The sequence below is a fragment of the Pseudophryne corroboree genome, chromosome 3 (genome assembly GCF_028390025.1).
Source record: "Pseudophryne corroboree isolate aPseCor3 chromosome 3, aPseCor3.hap2, whole genome shotgun sequence".
Classification (NCBI taxonomy): Eukaryota; Metazoa; Chordata; class Amphibia; order Anura; family Myobatrachidae; genus Pseudophryne; species Pseudophryne corroboree.
The window spans coordinates 771,130,727-771,148,654 of NC_086446.1; the positions used below are offsets into that span (position 1 = coordinate 771,130,727).

Here is a 17,928-nt window from a genome sequence, read left to right on the forward strand (position 1 = left end):
TCCGACAGCAGCACATCACTGCCTCCCTGACAGCAGCACATCTCCGACTCCCTGACAGCAGCACATCCCCGCCTCCTTCACAGCAGCACATCCCCACCTACCTTACAGCAGCACATAGCCGCCTCCGACAGCAGCACATCACTGCCTCACAGCAGCACATCCCCGCCTCCCTTACAGCAGCACATACCCGCCTCCCTGACAGCAGCACATCACTGCCTCACAGCAGCACATCCCCGCCTCCCTGACAGCAGCACATCCCCGCCTCCCTGACAGCAGCACATTTCCGCTTCCCTGACAGCAGCACATTCCCGTCTCCCTGACACAGCACATCCCCGCCTCACTGACAGCAGCACATCCCCGCCTCACTAACAGCAGCACATCCCCACCTCACGGACAGCAGCACTTCCCCACCTCACTGACAGCAGCACATCACTGCCTCACAGCAGCACATCCCCGCCTCCCTTACAGCAGCACATACCTGCCTCCCTGACAGCAGCACATCACTGCCTCACAGCAGCACATCCCCGCCTCCCTGACAGCAGCACATCCCCGCTTCCCTGACAGCAGCACATCCCCACCTCCCTGACAGCAACACATCCCCGCCTCCCTGACAGCAGCACATCCCCGCTTCCCTGATAGCAGCACATCCCTGCTTCCCCGACAGCAGCACATCCCCATCTTACTGACAGCAGCACATCCCCGCCTCCCTGACAGGACAGCAGCACATCCCTGCCTCCCTGATAGCGGCACATCCCCACCTCACTGACAGCAGCACATCCCCGCCTCACTAACAGCAGCACATCCCCGCCTCACTGACAGCAGCGTTTCCCCGCCTCACGGATAGCAGCACATCCCCACCTCCCCGACAGCAGCACATCCCCGCCTCCCTGACAGCAGTACATCCCCGCCTCACGGACAGCGGCACTTCCCTGCCTCACTGACAGCAGCACATCCCCGCCTCACGGAAAGCGGCACTTCCCTGCCTCACTGACAGCAGCACATCCCCACCTCACGGACAGCGGCACATCCCCTCCTCACTGATAGCAGCACTTCCCTGCCTCACTGACAGCGGCACTTCCCTGCCTCACTGACAGCGGCACATCCCCGCCTCACTGACAGCAGCACATCCCCGCCTCACTGACAGCAGCACATCCCCGCCTCACTGACAGCAGCACATACCCACCTCCCTGACAGCAGCACATCCCCGCCTCCCTGACAGCAGCACATCCCCGCCTCCCTGACAGCAGCACATCCCAACCTCCCTGACAGCAGCACATCACCTACTCCCTGACAGCAGCACATCCCCGCCTCCATCACAGCAGCACATCCCCACCTACCTTACAGCAGCACATAGCTGCCTCCCTGACAGCAGCACATCCCCACCTCACGGACAGCGGCACATCCCCTCCTCACTGATAGCAGCACTTCCCTGCCTCACTGACGGCGGCACTTCCCTGCCTCACTGACAGCGGCACATCCCCACCTCACTGACAGCAGCACATCCCCGCCTCACAGCAGCACATACCCGCCTCCCCGACAGCAGCACATCACTGCCTCACAGCAGCACATCCCTGCCTCCCTGACAGCAGCACATCCCCGCTTCCCTGACAGCAGCACATCCCCGCCTCCCTGACAGCAGCACATCCCCGCCTCCCTGACAGCAGCACATCCCAACCTCTCTGACAGCAGCACATCACCTACTCCCTGACAGCAGCACATCCCCGCCTCCCTCACAGCAGCACTTCCCCACCTACCTTACAGCAGCACATAGCCGCCTCCCTGACAGCAGCACATCACTGCCTCACAGCAGCACATCCCCGCCTCCCTGACAGCAGCACATCCCCGCCTCCCTGACAGCAGCACATCACTGCCTCACAGCAGCACATCCCCGCCTCCCTCACAGCAGCACATCCCCGCCTCCCTGACAGCAGCACATTCCCGCTTCCCTGACAGCAGCACATCCCCGTCTCCCTGACACAGCACATTCCCGCCTCACTGACAGCAGCACATCCCCGCCTCACTGACAGCAGCACATCCCCACCTCACGGACAGCAGCACTTCCCCGCCTCACGGACAGCAGCACTTCCCCGCCTCACGGACAGCGGCACTTCCCTGCCTCACTGACAGCAGCACATCCCCGCCTCACTGACAGCAGCACATCCCCGCCTCACTGACAGCAGCACATACCCGCCTCACTGACAGCAGCACATACCCGCCTCACTGACAGCAGCACATCCCCGCCTCACTGACTGCGCCACATCCCCGCCTCCCTGACAGCAGCACATGACTGAGTGTGAGCCACCCTTTACCCCTTCTCTCTTCGTCTCTATCCTCCTGTCCTATGCCTTACCGGGCTCTCCTAGTTCCCCCCTTTCCAAATCCCTCTCTCTTTGCTCGTGTTCCCCCATCTATCTCTCCCGCTCATGCCTCGTTCCTCTTTTGCCTCCCCACCACCACCACCACCACTACCACCATGTCCCTTCTCTGCTGACTCTTTCTGTTTCAGCCCGATATCCAGTATTGGTCCAGAACCTTTATTGATTTTGGTGTAAAGATGTGTCAGCCTGTGCCGCTGTACCGTGCGGAAGACACAGTGGAGTCCCTGGTAGAGATTAGTAGTTCGGTTTTGACTCCGTTCCTCCAGCTAAGGGCCTAATTCAGCATCAAAGGCTGAAGTGCGGAAATTGCTATTCGGCGATTACCACACTTCTGCGCATGCGCAAGGATTTGTAGGAAAATTGCAGGGAAGAGGACCACTGCGCAATCTTCCCCAGACCTGCAACTCTTTTAGTAGACTAAAGCACTGCGCTAGGGTCCACTGGTGCTTACGCAGACAGCTGCCGGCTAGAAAGGAGGGGGCCATGACAGAACTGAATTCAGCTATTTAATATAGAGAACGGCCACGGGTCGCTACTGTGCATGTGTAACTGTTTTTTGCTCGTGCGCAAACAATTGCAGCGTGTTTTCCATCTAATTCTATGGATGCAATGGTAAGTTACCATCACATCGGAAGATTCAATGGTGGAAGATCAGGCATCATTTGATGGCTGGCTCCCGATGTCTATCTTGCAGAAAAGAATCATCGATGTTCATCACCCCTGACGCGGTCTCAGTGGACATTGGAGGTCATTCCGAGTTGATCGCAGCCAGCAACTTTTTGCTGCTAGTGCGATCAACCAATCTCCGCCTACGGGGAAGTGTAATTTAGCTTAGCCGGGCTGCGTTCGCTTGTGCAGCCCTGCTTAGCTAAAAAACTTTTGTGCGGTGGAAGACGGATCCAGCGACGTTCCTCCCGGCTTTGACGTCAGACATCCGCCCTCTGTTTGCATGGACACGCCTGCGTTCGGACGACAACTCATCGAAAACGGCATCCAACGGTGAGTATCCGCCCTGGAACGCCTCTCCGCTGCCAATCTTCTTGCGATCGGCGCCGCGTCATTTTTCGCTGTGCGCGTCGTTGGGCAACGCAGTTCTGATCCGTTCGCACCGCAGCGAAGAACCGCTGCGTGCGAACGGGTCGGAATGATCCCCATTGGAGTATTACCATCACGCTGTGCCCCCTGAGGGGGGTTATTGTGCATTTAGAGTAAATGAGATACAACTCAGTAACATAACTTTATATAAAGAGCCAATAGGATAAATAGGAACAGACTGTGAGACCTGACCAGCAGCCAGACACTTTGACATGTGCATGTGTCAATGCATTAACTATAGGGGCATGCACTTGGGAGAGCACATCATCACCAAGGACTGTGCCAGGACATTACAGCATGCACTTATGGTAAATATGGCGTTACTGAGGCGAGGAAAACAGCTCATAGCATACTACAATGATACACACAGCAGCGTTATTGTTGTTCTAAAAAAAGAAAAGATCAGGGAACTACAACTCCCAGAGTGCACTGCGGGCATGGCTGGGCGGAGTAGGAGGGGCAAAAGACTGACTGACAGCTCTGGTTGGTGAGGACGGAAGGAATGGTTGCTATGAGAGGCTGTACCTGATCACATGATCGCAGAGCAGGAAGTGGTTGGTCAGTGTCCGTCTAAGGGAGGTCAGAGGTCACACACACTCCAAACCGGGAGACGATGGAGGAGCCGGGAGATTTGAAATGAGGTGAGAAAGATCGGGACGAGAGGAGGATGAGGAGCAGCGGGGGATAGTACATACTTACATATTATACACAGGAGAGAGAGGGGGTTATACACCGTGTCATACAGGAGAGAGAGAGGGGATTATGCACAGTGTCATACAGGAGAGAGAGGGGATTATACACAGTGTCATACAGGAGAGAGAGAGGGGATTATACACAGTGTCATACAGGAGAGAGAGGGTATTATACACAGTGTCATACAGGAGAGAGGGGATTATACACAGTGTCATACAGGAGAGAGGGGATTATACACAGTGTCATACAGGAGAGAGGGGATTATACACAGTGTCCTACAGGAGAGAGAGGATTATACACAGTGTCATACAGGAGAGAGAGGATTATACACAGTGTCATATAGGAGAGAGAGAGAGGATTATACACAGTGTCATACAGGAGAGAGAGGGGATTATACACAGTGTCATACAGGAGAGAGAGGGGATTATACACAGTGTCATACAGGAGAGAGAGGGGATTATACACAGTGTCATACAGGAGAGAGAGGGGATTATACACAGTGTCATACAGGAGAGAGAGGAAGGGGATTATACACAGTGTCATACAGGAGAGAGAGGGGATTATACACAGTGTCATACAGGAGAGAGAGGGGATTATACACAGTGTCATACAGGAGAGAGAGGGGATTATACACAGTGTCATACAGGAGAGAGAGGGGATTATACGCAGTGTCATACAGGAGAGAGGGGATTATACGCAGTGTCATACAGGAGAGAGGGGATTATACGCAGTGTCATACAGGAGAGAGGGGATTATACGCAGTGTCATACAGGAGAGAGGGGATTATACGCAGTGTCATACAGGAGAGAGTGGATTATACGCAGTGTCATACAGGAGAGAGTGGATTATACACAGTGTCATACAGGAGAGAGAGTGGATTATACACAGTGTCATACAGGAGAGAGAGGGGATTATACGCAGTGTCATACAGGAGAGAGAGGGGATTATACACAGTGTCATACAGGAGAGGGGATTATACGCAGTGTCATACAGGAGAGAGAGGGGATTATACACAGTGTTTTACAGGAGAGAGAGGGGATTATACGCAGTGTCATACAGGAGAGAGAGGGGATTATACGCAGTGTCATACAGGAGAGAGAGGGGATTATACGCAGTGTCATACAGGAGAGAGAGGGGATTATACGCAGTGTCATACAGGAGAGAGAGGGGATTATACGCAGTGTCATACAGGAGAGAGAGGGGATTATACGCAGTGTCATACAGGAGAGAGCGGATTATACGCAGTGTCATACAGGAGAGAGGGGATTATACACAGTGTCATACAGGAGAGAGGGGATTATACACAGTGTCATACAGGAGAGAGAGGGGATTATACGCAGTGTCATACAGGAGAGAGAGGGGATTATACGCAGTGTCATACAGGAGAGAGCGGATTATACGCAGTGTCATACAGGAGAGGGGATTATACGCAGTGTCATACAGGAGAGAGAGGGGATTATACGCAGTGTCATACAGGAGAGAGAGGGGATTATACGCAATGTCATACAGGAGAGAGGGGATTATACACAGTGTCATACAAGAGAGAGAGGGGATTATACACAGTGTCATACAGGAGAGAGAGGGGATTATACACAGGGTCATACAGGAGAGAGAGGGGATTATACACAGGGTCATACAGGAGAGAGGGGATTATACACAGTGTCATACAGGAGAGAGAGGGGATTATACACAGGGTCATACAGGAGAGAGAGGGGATTATACACAGGGTCATACAGGAGAGAGGGGATTATACACAGTGTCATACAGGAGAGAGAGGGGATTATACACAGGGTCATACAGGAGAGAGGGGATTATACACAGTGTCATACAGGAGAGTGAGAGGGGATTATACACAGTGTCATACAGGAGAGAGAGGGGATCATACACAGTGTCATACAGGAGAGAGAGGGGATTATACAGTGTCATACAGGAGAGAGAGGGGATTATACACAGTGTCATACAGGAGAGAGGGGATTATACGGTGTCATACAGGAGAGAGAGGGGATTATACACAGTGTCATACAGGAGAGAGAGGGGATTATACACAGTGTCATACAGGAGAGAGAGAGGATTATACACAGTGTCATACAGGAGAGAGAGGGGATCATACACAGTGTCATACAGGAGAGAGAGGGGATTATACAGTGTCATACAGGAGAGAGGGGATTATACGCAGTGTCATACAGGAGAGAGAGAGACAGAGACGGGATTATACACAGGGGTATATTCAATTAGCAGTGATAACAGACTTTTCACGTGAAAAGTCCGGTTTTCGGGTGAAAAAACGGACTTTTCACGTGAAACGCAATTACAGGCTATTCAATTATCCTGGAAAATTTATCGGTGATCATTTTTTCACTAATTTCACTTCACCTTCTCTGAAGCAGGTGAAAAGTTGGGAAAAGTCACTATTTTAAGGTAAAAATGTTTGGATATGGTACAGAACTCCTGGGACACCCCCCTTAATGACTAATTAGGCACGTTGAAGTTTTTAATTATTTTTAATTGGCCAATAATGACATGTCATTTTTGGGGTGAAAAAGTAAAAAGTCATGGAAATTGGGGTTCAAGGTATGGGACAGGTATATTGGGGTGCTTTGAGTGGGACAGGTGTTTTTTAGGCTTGCAGATGGGAGTAATCAGTCTGTTTCCACTTTTTTTTTTTAAAGTACCCTAAAATGACCCAAATATATACTTATACCCATTTTCATGTACCCCAAATTTAATGAGAGCATTTATTTTGCTAAAAAAAAATAGCTTTCTATCATTTTTTTGCATTTTTAAAAAAATGCATATAACCGCCATTTCACACAATTTAAATCCCCAAAAACGCTCTAATGTGATCTCCAACACACTTCTCTTCTGTTTTCCTATGTTAGTTTAGCATTTTTTGGGGTACAGGCTGATTTCCCCATTTTCACCTGCACTTTTCACTGCAAGAATTTTCACGTGAAACCCGGTCGGAATTGAATAGATCGAAAAACGGAGCGTTTTCGCAGCAATCTTCGGCCGATTGCCGCAAAAAATTTTCGGGCGCAAAATTGACGCGAATTTGCGGATAATTGAATATCCCCCACAGTGTCATACAGGAGAGATAAGGGATTATACACAGTGTCATACAGGAGAGAGAAGGGATTATACACAGTGTCATACAGGAGAGAGAGGGGATTATACGCAGTGTCATACAGGAGAGAGAGGGGATTATACGCAGTGTCATACAGGAGAGAGAGGGGATTATACACAGTGTCATACAGGAGAGAGGGGATTATACACAGTGTCATACAGGAGAGAGAGAGTATTATACACAGTGTCATACAGGAGAGAGAGAGAGAGGATTATACACAGTGTCATACAGGAGAGAGAAGGGATTATACACAGTGTCATACAGGTGATAAAGCTAATTATTTATCTTGAACCTAAGCAATATACTTATTAAAGACAACATACGCAATAGGCGCACGAGGTGCCGTAATGGTACGCACTTAGCGTAGCAGACGCTAGGCCGTGGTCGAGACGCACGAGCGGCACGTTCGCTCACGGCTTACGCTTGGTATGGAGCACGCTATAGGCGGCCTGAGTACTGTAATGCTACGCTAATAGCGTAGCAGACGCTGTACCGCGAGAGCGGGATACGAGCGGCACTGACGCTCACTGATTTACACACAGACAACCTTGTAACAACACACTATAAGGGTATGCTTATACTGTAAACCTTAGTACTGTAAATTATCACAATGTAACGCTGATTAACCTTTATGATATGAAAGCTGTTTGAGCGACTGAGACGCTCAAAAACCCTTTATACTAACTAGTGAAACACACACTCCTTGCTAAGGTTCCAACACCTTTACTGACGATATTTAGTACGTAAAAAGGAGAAAACAGATACAGTTCATACACTACAGACCTGACATTAATACCTAAACACAAAAACTAAGCAGAAATACAAACACTAGCAAACGATTGCAAATACAAATAAACAGAAAGAGGATAAATGGCAGACACTTATAGGTTAGCTACAAAAGAACAATTGCATACATACAGAGTAACGAAATGGCCACAGAGAAAAACTTACACACGTGGGAATGAATCGCTATCTGGAAACCAGCTCTAAGTCATCGCGGGGAAAACCTTGTGGAGAGAAGTGAAGCTGGTCTGGCTATGGGGGTCTTTATATACACAACATACTGTACAATACAATGGGCCCTACAATCTCATTGTTCATTGGACACAGGAATGTCTCTCTGCACTAAGACAAAAGGTCATAGGTGGATTTGAACAGGTGGGCTGTGACTATTTCAAACTGCTCAGATGGGAGGTATCCTCAAGATTCCCGCCGCATGGATAATGAACCGCAAATACAGTGAATGTCCATAAACTACTCATAGACATAACTATACGCAGGAGCGATTAATCTCTACCTAACCAGCACCGGATTGTTTCTAATAAAATACTCTTCAGTTAGGTACCAGACACCACTGTTCAACCTTTGTCAGACCCTTTGGAAAGTGAAAAGAGGAATTCCCAGGTCCCTGAACCATTTACACTAAACATACTTGCAGACATTATTAAGGGGATTAATACCTACAAAACACATTATATTGGTTAAATATGTAGCGATCGAGTCGCTCGCTAGTCGCACACAAACTCTACCGTAAATGCACATCCCCACGCGCAGGCGACGTGGGAGCGTCCCTTACGCAACCTGAGGGGATGCGTACGCACGGGGGAGTGGGTGCACGAGCAGAGGGCATGTGCATTGGGGTTAGTACATGGCGATGAGAATAACGATATTTATCGACTTTGACAGTCCACCCTTTTGCAGTCACCAATAACTGCCACTTCCTAAACAATTCAAACAGAAAAATATGTCATCATGTAAATACCTTTTTATGATTGGGTAAAGGGAGGAGAGGAGAAGGTGGGAAAGATATGACCTAGTGAGATAGTAAAGCATGTGTGTATGAATCCATGTCTGAGGGGTCATGTATCATCGTGCCGTACGTGTTTTAAAGCAAGCTTCGAGGTATTGCGAAGTATACATTTGAATCCTCCTTATCCCGTATTAAGGGTCTGTGGATGGGCTGTCAAACTCTACCGAGCTCTTTTCGGCTTTTGGTTGCAACAAATGGGGTGCACATTAGTTGATTATACATGAAGGGGGGGAGAGTATGTGGATGCTAATATGTGAGAATCACCTGTCGACTATGTGGGATACTACCTGGAGGTTGTAGAGATGAAGATAAGAAACAAGCGTTATAAATGCAGTCATATAGCTATGTGAGTTTTAGTATACAGTCGCCGATTGAGGTCTTGTTGATGTCTTGTCTGATGTACGTGTTGTCTGATGTCTCGCGGTGCTTTTGCTGTAAGTGGTGAACAAAAGCTTTTCCAGTGTCCATAAAATTACAGTCTCTAAAGCATAGGTCTTCAACCTGTGGCCCTCCAGCTGCTGCGGAACTACACATCCCAGCATGCCCTGCCTCAGTTTTACCATGCCTTAATAGCAAAACTGTGGCAGGGCATGGTGGGATGTGTAGTTCCGCAGCAGCTGGAGGGCCACAGGTTGAAGACCCATGCTCTAAAGTATTGGGTTTCCAGTAGATAGTTAAAGTCACTAAGAGTATTGGGTGTCTGTGACATAGTTCATCAATGGTCTGTATAAAATAGGTTGTCATATTCTTCTTCCAAGTGGATGTCCTTGTACCTTGGAGGAAAACAAAGGAGAAACGGGTGAAAGAAACGGACCGTGGAATCACATTTTCATCACAACATTGTCTCTATCGTTGGGTCGTAAATTAAACCAATTGGTATTAGTGTCCTCGCTCCTCAGACTCATCACTCTGGTACTACGTTTACACTTCATTAAAGTCCGAACGCATCTAAATATCAGACCAATCAATATGACGACTCCCAGAATACACAAAAGAAATTTCCCTACACCCATGATAATGCTTTGGGCCCATTCTCCTAAACCAGAGAACCAATTTCGTGGGTTCAACCATGACACCCAGCTGGTCAGTTCATTACCCACAGCAGCGAGAGTAAGATTATGCCTCCTTCGAAACTCCCACTTTAATTGCAAAATGTCATCCATCTTTTGGTCTATGACCTCGGCCGGGTCCTCAGTGCTGTTTGTAATATACGTGCAGCACTTTACACCATACTGAGTTGCTAGGGTAACACAATACCCGCCTGTCATTGCTGTGAGGTAATTGAGAATCATCCTATGCTGAACCAGCTCTGTTTTGTAGGCTTGTAGCTCTCTCCCAGTATACCTGAACGTGTCGTCATACATTTCGGTGATATTGTCTATCAGGTTCGCAAGTGCGTTTATATACCTAAAGTTTATCACTCCTCTGGCGGTACGAGTGATATCTAACGCGAGTAGGAATTGAATCCCGGATCCTGGATTCATGAATCAGATCAGAGGCCGGATGCTCTGTCCTCTCTACCAGGTGCCTTTTAACGACGTGCTCGTATTGAGTGTGAGTATAACAAGCTTGGGCACCGCGGTGAATGTCTTTCATTTTGTTATGGGATACAGTCATTACTTCAGGCAGTACCTTTCCAATGTAACACAATCCCTCTGAGTTTGGGGCGAGCCACTTATACGCCTTCCTCCCGCATATGAAATATGCATCATCGGGGAGAACATATGGGACGGAGTATGACATAACCATGTTACAAACTTTCCATGTGAAATCTCCTAACCCTAATTCTCCCATCTGTCTAGTGCACGTATCTGGTTGTACGATATGTGCACAGTATCCTGGTGATACTTCTCCAACTCGCATGGTCCTACTTCCTAGAGTGTACCTATACCGGAAATATTTTCCACTGTTGGCTATCTGGCGTATAAGTTCTGAATCTATGGGCATTCTATCGGCTCTATGTGAAAATGTCATGGTTTGATTACTCCATGACGCTTCCCAATTTCCCGGCTTTCGGGGATTGGAAATGTTAAAGCATACTAAGGACCTGTCTACATGATATTGGTGGAGCTTCAAACTAGGAGGACTAGAGATATTAAACCTCTTGTCCACCGACCTCCCACCACTTAACTCAAGTACCTCTCCTGTCGTTAAAGGGAATGGTACTAGTCCTGATTTGCTATGACCTTGAGGTACTTGAGAGCACACCCAGCAGTCTGTCTGGTTTAACACTTTACCCACTAAGGAGTGATAGTCACTCAATGGATGCTGGTCCATGTGGATATTAAAACTGGACTGACATTTCTTGATGCACCCATCCTCGACTACACTGTCACAATGCCGACAGATGCAGTTCTCTTCAGCTAACAATCCTTCACAATTTCTTCTATTGTCAATGAAACCAGATCGTTTTCTGATACTCGCCTTTACTCGGTGATTGTGTTGCTCTTGGAAATCTACGCCTCCATCCTGGTCATCAGAACCCATTCCAGATCCCTTCTCGACTTCCATGGTACTCTCACCGAAACAGACTGCTCTGGTCAACAACAGGGTCAACAGGAAAATCCGGAACACAGTCTCTTGGGGCAAGTCCATCTTAGAGGAGGGAAAAAGGAGAAATAAGAAAGGGGAAGGAGAATAGGAGGGAGATGGGTACTGGAGAAAATAACAAAAGGGAAAAAGAAATCTTGGCTCGACAACCGCCTCCGATCTTATTGCTTTCAGTGCTCAGGTGCCGTCTCAACCTTCCTGAAACAGACACTCTAACGATACAATTTCCTCTACCGTCTGTTCTTTGTCACGGGACCTCTCTGGGTCAGCGACTTTCTTACAGTGAGACGAATGGACCCAAGTCTCCCTCTCGGCAACCTTCAATGCTGTTGTGCTGGTTAATAAGACTTGATATGGTCCTTCCCATCTGTCAATAAGGCAACCTGAGCGTAGAAAATTCCGTATCATTACATAATCCCCAGGTTCAATGTCATGACAATTACTGTCTGGCAGATCAGGAATCGCCAACTTTAGATTATCATTCTGATTCCTCAATTGCTTACTCATCTTAACCAAATATTTTACGGTTACTTCATTGTTACACTTCAAATCATCCTGGGGGTTAATCATAACATGGGGTTGTCGACCAAACAGAGGGGGTCATTCCGAGTTGTTTGCTCGGTATTTTTTTCTCACAACGGAGCGATTAGTCGCTAATGCGCATGCGCAATGTCCGCATTGCGACTGCGCCAAGTAAATTTGCTATGCAGTTAGGAATTTTACTCACGGCATTACGAGGTTTTTTCTTCGTTCTGGTGATCGTAATGTGATTGACAGGAAGTGGGTGTTTCTGGGCGGAAACTGGCCGTTTTATGGGAGTGTGTGAAAAAACGCTACCGTTTCTGGGAAAAACACGGGAGTGGCTGGAGAAACAGAGGAGTGTCTGGGCGAACGCTGGGTGTGTTTGTGACGTCAAACCAGGAACGACAAGCACTGGACTGATCGCACTGGCAGAGTAAGTCTCGAGCTACTCAAACTGCACAGAGAAGTCTTTTCGCAATATTGCGAATCTTTCGTTCGCAATTTTGAGAAGCTATTCACTCCCAGTAGGCAGCGGCTTAGCGTGTGCAAAGCTGCTAAAAGCAGCTTGCGAGCGAACAACTCGGAATGAGGGCCAGAATTTCAAAGGGGGACAGGTTAAGAGGGGACCTGGGAGTGGTTCTGATGCTATATAGTACAAGTGGCAAAGCTTCTGGCCATAACAATCCTGTTTCAGCCATCACTTTGCTTAACTTGTTTTTAATAGTGCTGTTTACTCTTTCCACTTTCGCACTCGCCTGGGGGCGGTACGGAGTATGCAGCTTACTATTAATTCCCATTAACTTACACATTGCTTGAAAGACGTCACCTGTAAAATGGGTACCCCTATCACTTTCAATGATTCTAGGGATACCATACCTGCACACAAATTCCTGCACAATTTTCTTTGCAGTAAACACAGCGGTATTTGTGGCCGCGGGAAATGCTTCAACCCAATTTGAGAACACGTCAATACAGACCAATACATACTTTAAATTTGTACAAGGTGGTAATTGTATGAAATCAGTTTGTATTACCTGGAAAGGACCATCTGTAGGAGGGATATGGGATGGCTCTGTTGGTATTGCTTTTCCAATATTCTTCCTCAGGCAGGTGAGACATGTCATTGCTCTTTTACCCGCATGGGAAGAAAATCCTGGGGCGCACCAATAAGCTCTTACCAACTTACACATCCCTTCTTTGCCTAGATGAGTCAGCCCATGTGCCGCTTCCGCTAGACTTGGAAGGTATGCTCTGGGTGCCACTGGCTTACCCTGTCCATCTGTCCAGAGTCCTGAGGACTCCTGGCCATATCCTTTTGACCTCCAGACTGCCTTCTCTTGTGGTGAACACAAATGTTGTATTTCACACAATTTCTGTGTGTTGACAGTATTGAATACCATCAGTTGTGTGATGTCTGTCTGTATGGGGGTCCTGGCTGCTGATTTAGCAGCTTCGTCTGCTCGGCTGTTACCAAGTGATATCGGGTCTTGGCTATACGTGTGAGCTTTACACTTGATAACAGCCACTCTGTCGGGTTCCTGTATCGCTGTTAGGAGTCTTTTGATGTGGGCTGCATGCGCTACGGGTGTGCCAGCTGCCGTCATGAAATTTCTGAGGCGCCATAGGGCCCCGAAATCATGGACTACTCCAAAGGCATACCTAGAATCCGTGTAGATATTGGCCGCTTTACCTTTAGCCAATTCGCATGCTCTGGTTAGGGCAACCAGCTCAGCAACTTGTGCTGAGTGTGGTGGGCCTAGTGGTTCCGCTTCTATGATACCTTGGTCATCTACAACTGCGTATCCAGTACACAAGTCTCCCGAGTCCGTCTGTCTGTGACAGCTACCGTCAGTGTAGAAAGTAAAATCTACATCTTCCAGTGGGTTGTCACTGATGTCGGGCCTTGCCGTGAAATTTTGGGTCAAATATTCCATACAATCATGTGAGTCAGTGTCTGTACTAAATCCTCCTTCACCATCACTCTCATCCCCCACCCTTTGTGCCTGTCCAGGCACACCTGGGAGATATGTTGCAGGATTGAATGCGCTGCATCTCCTTATGGTGATGTTTACCGGGGCCATCAATGCTAATTCCCACCTTGTAAACCGCGCTGATGAGACGTGTCTGGTTTGGGCCGAATTCAGTAAGGCTGACACTGTATGTGGTGTATGAATTGTGAGGTTGTGTCCTAGCACTACATCTTCGCTTTTACTCACTAGCAATGCTATCGCTGCAACACTTCGCAAGCATGTGGGGAGGGATCGCGCTACCGTATCTAGCTGAGCGCTGTAGTAAGCTACCGGCCTGCTGGCATCACCATGCTTCTGGGTTAAGACACCTGCCGCGCACCCAGCACTCTCTGTTCCGTACAGCTCAAAGGGTTTCCCATAATCTGGCATACCTAATGCTGGTGCCTGCGTTAGGCACTGTTTAAGTCTTTCAAATGCCATCTCAGACTCGTCTGTGTGCGAAATCCGATCTGGTTTGTTTGATGAGACCATCTCCTGCAAAGGTAATGCTAGAATGGAAAACCCTGGGATCCAGTTATGGCAATACCCACACATTCCTAAAAATGTTCTAATCTGTTGCTGGGTTTGTGGCAGAGTCATGTCATGAATTGCTTGAATTCTATCAGCGGTGAGGTGTCTCAGTCCTTGTGTCAGACAGTGTCCCAAATATTTTACCTTGGTCTGGCATAATTGGAACTTATCTTTGGAAACCTTGTGTCCTGTGTCTGAAAAGATGAAACAGGAGTTGTTTCGTATCTCTCAAGGACGATTCAAGCGAATCTGAACACAGCAGTAGGTCATCTACGTACTGTATTAATACTGATCCGCTCTCAGGTTGAAAAGACTGTAAACAATCATGCAAGGCCTGCGAGAAAATACTTGGACTGTCAATGAAACCTTGTGGTAAACGAGTCCAGGTGTACTGAACTCCTCTGTATGTAAATGCGAATAAGTATTGACTGTCAGGGTGCAGAGGTACCGAGAAGAAAGCGGAGCAGAGGTCAATCACAGTGAAAAATTTGGCAGTGGGAGGGATTTGCATAAGGATGACAGCTGGATTTGGCACTACGGGGAATTGACTCAACTATTTTGTTGATCCCCCTTAGATCCTGCACTAGTCTGTAACCCCTCCCCCCACTCTTTTTAACAGGGAAGATGGGACTATTGGCAGTGCTGGACGTCCTTACCAGAATGCCCTGTTGTAGCAAGCGTTCTATTACAGGGTAAACTCCTAACTCCACCTCTGGCTTCAGAGGATATTGTGGGATTTTTGGAGCTATCCTACCATCTTTTACTTGTACAACTACTACAGGAGCTACATTTGCCATCAATCCAGTGTCTTGTCCATCCTTGGTCCAAAGTGATTCCGGTATCTGGGAAATCATTTCCTCTACCTTGGACGGACATCTATCTGTAACAGCAGTATGCGTCATTAACCTTTGTGGGGTATCTAACATATCCTGCACTTCCTGAGCGTGATTTTCAGGTATATCTAAAAACACACCCTCAGGAGTACAATATATGACACATCCCATTTTGCAAAGCAAATCTCTACCAAGTAGATTAGTCGGAGCCGATGCAGCCAGCAGAAAAGAATTCTTGGTATGCAAAGGCCCTATCGTAATCTCTGCAGGTTTGCTTAAAGGATAGCGCTGTACTACTCCTGTTACTCCCATGGCTGGAATTGTTTTACCAGTGGTTCTCATGCCCACGGTCGAATTTATCACTGACTTGGCCGCCCCCGTATCTACAAGGAAAGGTAGAGATCTAACAGCTACATCAATTGTGACCTCGGGTTCACTGGCTGCAAACTACAGGTGTGGCCCCACCCCTATGGTGTGTGGTGACCTCCCTGCATTGCGCTGGCAGCTATTACCTGTGGAGGGGGTAAATGGGAATTGTCAGAGACTTGCCAGTCTCTTCTTGGGGGATACCTTCTTGTTTCCCCTGCGTGTGGCTCATAACTCCGTCTCTGCGGTCCTTGATCCCAATTTCGTGTGTCGTGTCGTTGTTTAGGGGTTTTATATAACTTTGGTGTATCTCTAACCATACAATTCCGTGCATAATGTCCCTCTTTGTTACAGCTATAACAAATTACCACATTTGACTTACCCACAGGGGTCTGGGGCTTATGCTGAGGTGGCCTTGTTGTAAGGGCTTGTATGCTTACTGCCATCAGCTTATCGCCCTGTGACTCCCTGTGCCTCGTGATGTTCCGATCATGATCAATAGCGGCCTCTCTCAAAGTAGCCACCGACAAACCTCGCCAACATGGTTGGGTGGTCTGTACCCTCGTCCTCAATACTTCCTTTAAACCATCCATTAACACAGAAACTGCTACTTCTCTATGATTCACATTTGTCTTAAGGTCTTCTATCCCTGTATACTTAGCTATTTCCTGCAGTGCCCGATGGAAATAATCAGCAGCTATTTCTCCCTCCTTTTGTCTTATGGAGAAAATTTTGTTCCACTTGACAACAGCTGGGAAATACGCTCCTAACTGCAGGATTATGCGTCTTACATTCTCCTGATTGTACTCATCAGTGAGGGGCATTTCTTCATCTAACCCACAATCTGTGACAAATCTCACAGAGTCAATGTTGGGGGGCAAACATGCCCTCAACACTGTTCGCCAATCTTTGTTATTGGGTTCTGAGGAGTTACCCAGTTCTCTAATGAACTTTTGACATGCAACTAGATCTTTCCTCGGATCAGGGAATTCAGACATAATTGCTCTTAATTCTGTCCGGGAAAAGGGGCAGTGCATCGCAATGTTTCTGACGGGAGTGACTCCCGAAGCTTCAGTTTTCCCATTTGGGACCGCAATTACCCTGACAGGATTAAGTTCAATAACATCCCTCTGGGTTGATTTACAATATGTGGTGTAACGGTTTCTGCGTAGTGTATTGTGCCGTACTTACCTGCCGACACGACCTCACCTGTCCCTCCACTAGGGGCCTTTACTACTCCTCTTACTGGTTGGGCTGTGCCCACTGTAGTCTCTGCTATGGTGGCTGCTAGAGAGAGTGCCGATATTGTGGTAGGTTCATCTTCCTGCTCGCAATCCTGAGGGAAGTTTAAAACAGGGTACAACTTGCATGTGTTAGTATTAGTATCGATACAATTGTCTACATTACTCTTAACATTTATACATTTATTAAGTGCACGTTTATCATATACCAGTGTGCTATTCTCTGCAGCCATTTTCTCTCCTGTTATGTATGGTGGGGGTGCGGTGGCTATCAGTTTCCTGATAGAATTTGTACCAGCCGCTTGAGCCAATCCTCTTTGTATATCTCCTTCTTTTTGCCATAATTGTAAATAATCATAATGTCTGATCCGCTGCTTGCCAGATTTAATTAGACATATCCTTCTCCTTAAATTTTGTAACACCTCAGGACTAAAACTGCCTACTCGCGGGAACTTTTCCCCATCATGCACAGTCATTCGTTCCCACTCATTGCATAATACCTCTGCGTGTGATCCATATTTCTCACACATTATGTACCTCGCTGACCCGGCTGGGCGCGGAATATCATCAACCTGAACCTTGGTTGATCGCCCCTTACTTGAGCAACTGGCCCCCATTATTTGCAGGCGTTGCCTTCTCAGCGAACCCTTACAAAAAAAAAAACCAAGTTCCTAGAGGTAAGGCGACGGTGAAAGTTTACCGAGTACCTTCACACACTCTCGCCCACGTCGACCAATATGCCCACACGCTGCCTTAGCGCTGGCGTACTCAACCCA

The 17,928-nt window shown here is 47.9% G+C and overlaps 1 protein-coding gene across 1 annotated transcript in view; it reads left to right on the forward strand.

The window, feature by feature from the left end:
• The first annotated feature begins 4,008 nt into the window (after window positions 1–4,008).
• LOC135056852 (centrosome-associated protein CEP250-like) overlaps window positions 4,009–17,928 on the forward strand; it is a 140,250-nt gene continuing 126,330 nt past the window's right edge. The window contains exon 1 of the mRNA XM_063962521.1: window positions 4,009–4,114. The gene's annotated coding sequence lies outside the window, so the exon portion shown is untranslated. The remainder of the gene's footprint in view (window positions 4,115–17,928) is intronic.